We start from the raw sequence: 3,146 nt of genomic DNA on the forward strand, positions 1-3,146 counted from the left end.
GCTGCAGTGGTCCTGAAACTAAGGACAGAGCGTTGTTACTCCTCGGACAGTGAGCATGTCTATATTGTCTTCAAAGAAATAATAAACATTGCAAGAAGACTACGCCCTTCCTCCTCCAAAATTTAATTCCTTTGAAGCCCACATTTCAGTTTCAGTGTGAGTACTAGTGAATATATTCAGTAATCTTTAGTACTCAGTACAAAACCAGACTTCAAGCCAAAATGAACCTTTCCTAAATCTTCACTTTAGCCAGTTTTTTTTTAACAACCATAGTGCTTTGTTACTTGCGTGAAAGCTGCTCACTGAACTCCATCACTAGGTTTTAAAGGGACGCAATAACCACTCCATGGAACCTGTTATTCTTGGGAAAAATTCATTTTGCCTGCACTTTCTCAATTTGTTGCCCGCCGCGGTGGCTCAGTGGTTATGGCGCTCGGCTGCTGACCCGAAAGACGTGGGTTCGATCCCCCCCTGCGGCGGCCGAATCTCGATGAATGCAAAATTCTAGAGGCAGCTTAGTGCTTTCCATTATTCTTGTAATCTGTCAACTCGTTCTGTTTATAATTTAAGCAAGTTATCACCAGCACTGAAGCACAGCAGAATGCTTGCTAGATCGAACGCCTATGCTCTGCACAGCACGCATATCCCTAAATGCACCTATCCGTATTACATAAGAAATATAATGCTAGCTCTTTTTTACCACCAGATATAATATTCATCTTTAAAATAATTATATTATGCCTCACAGCTATGGCAAAAACAATAGTATGGCGAAAATATTAACAGTGGTGACGTAGGTGACGCAAAGATATACTCCAACACTATACAGAAGAACATTGTGGTGGAGCAACCGCAAAACAGTAAGCATGTAGAGACCACTTCCGGGCCAACATTGACATTTCTGAGGGGAATACGAGGAAAGTGCCTTGCTCGCTGCTTGCTCTTTGAGGCGGAAGTTTGCACATATTGAGCGGTTCGAGCTTAGTGTGAGCAAATGGGCCCCTCTCAGCCAGTGCCACACACCACACGTGTATTTGGAGCACCGATAAATGATAATTTTCATAAATGACTTTCCTGCAGGCATCTCATCGACCATTCGTCTTTTCGCAGACGACTGCGTCTTGTACCGTCGCATAACCACTAAAAAAGACCAGCTAATCCTTCAAAATGACTTAAGCAGAATTGAAGATTGGTGTTCCACATGGCTAATGCAGCTCAACGTTTCCAAGTGTAAGTACATGCAGGTAACACGCAAGCGCACCACTGTCAACTACGCATATTCATTGAACTCAACCACCCTTTCCAAAGTCGTTTCATACCGGTATCTAGGAATTCATATCACCAACAACCTCACGTGGTCCGAGCACATTACGAAACTGGCAGCTGATGCTTCGAAATCACTCGGGTTTATCAGACGGCACCTTGGTTCTTCCCCACCTTCTATCCGAAAACTAGCCTACAATACTTTCGTCTGCACTAAACTAGAACATGCCTCTCCTATTTGGAACCCACACCAAGTTTACTTAATCGACACCCTAGAAGCTATTCAAAACCGTGCAGCCCGCTTTATTTCATCCGACTATCACACCCACTCTAGCGTGACAAATATAAAATTGTCTCTCGACATAGAGCCTCTGGTGCAGAGGCGGAAAATTGCCCGTTTGTCATTGTTCCACAAACTTTACCATTGTTTTCCATCACTTCGGGACTCCATTTTGCTTCCGCCCCTCAGAACTTCGCGCCGTCTCTTTAACTCCATGAGCATTCTACGCGTGCACGGCTCCACTAACGCATTTAGCAAGTGTTTTCTACCCGTTGCCATCGAAGAATGGAATTCATTACCCGAGTGCATTGTCATCGAACGAGATCCGTGTAAGTTCCGCATATTGCTGCTGTCGCACTTAAAAACCTGTTGTTGATTATTCTTTTTGTGTTTAACTACCGTTTCATAAATGTTTGGCCAATCTCTGTGATGGGTTCATGTGCATTTTTTTCTTTATATCCTGCCAGTACATGTATATAGCACTGATTGTGACCTGGTGTATTTTTGTTATGTAACGCCTCCCCCTTATGTAATGCCCCACCACCCAGGGGCCTTTAAGGGTCAATAAATGATGATGATGATGATGATCCCACACGCGCACTCAGCTTCGACTGAGGGACAGCGGATCGTCGCAAGTAAACAAGCCTTCAAGTTCACGAAGCGGACTTCGGCGCACTACAGAAAAGCACACATGTGTGCCATGCTGCATGGAAATAGCCAGGAATAATTTTGCAGTTCACCCACCCAACCAAACGACGTGTGGCGAACGGTACAACTTGATAACATGGTGTTTTTCATGCGAACAAGCAGTTCATTGCATGGAGCTCTCAGAGTATGTGCGCCAAACACCAATTGACCCATTCCGGGCAGTGAGTAAACATTCTTGTGCCCAATGTATGACTAATCCTGATAGAATTCAATGGGGCACAATAAGAGAAATCTAGCAGACCGCCGGGCACGAATCGAATGGCCAGACTTCGAAAAACACTGTCAGGTTTGTCCGATGTATTTGGAAAAAAATGTTCCGGGTCCGTCCGACGTACTAAGGGGAGGAAATGCACTGATTCCATCCGGCGTACCTTTAGCCACAGCCTTCTCTCGCAGACAGTAGCGAAAGCAAACCACACAAAAATCTCACTGCTCTATTTAGTAACCCCATTGTGAGTTATATAGGCAAGACTTAGCAGATGAATGCAATTCCAAAAAATGTTGGAGCTAAAGAACATTTTTTTGACAGAACTCATAAAATAGCTGCTAACGTGAACAAGGAAGCCTCATTGACTTAGTGTGCTCAAAACATTGTCTGCAAAACTGAAGCGCTGTGGTTGCAAAGACTTGTATACTTACACCATGATTCCAGTCATGTAGTCATGTTGGCTGACACGATAAGAACAAACGCCATGCATGACCCGCCACTAAACCAGGGTGTTAAGCAAGCCACTTTCTTCCAGTTCCCTGACTTTTCCATGGTTTCCCTGGTTATTTAAATCAAAATCCTGACCACAGAAGAGGCGGGAAAACACAGCGACCAATAGTAGTGGACCGAATATAGAGTGAGGTTGCAAAGGACAACCTCTCCCGCTCCACTAATGTACCGCGGGGG

General features: G+C 44.5%; 1 non-coding gene across 1 annotated transcript; it reads left to right on the forward strand.

Annotated features, from left to right (window-relative positions):
• The first annotated feature begins 406 nt into the window (after nt 1-406).
• TRNAS-GCU (transfer RNA serine (anticodon GCU)) lies at nt 407-479 on the forward strand. Its single transcript has one exon. It is a non-coding gene; the product is annotated as a tRNA-Ser (tRNA).
• Nucleotides 480-3,146: the final 2,667 nt, after the last annotated feature.

The sequence above is a fragment of the Amblyomma mixtum genome, chromosome 3 (assembly GCF_055824585.1).
Source record: "Amblyomma mixtum isolate Tamu chromosome 3, ASM5582458v1, whole genome shotgun sequence".
Lineage (NCBI taxonomy): Eukaryota > Metazoa > Arthropoda > Arachnida > Ixodida > Ixodidae > Amblyomma > Amblyomma mixtum.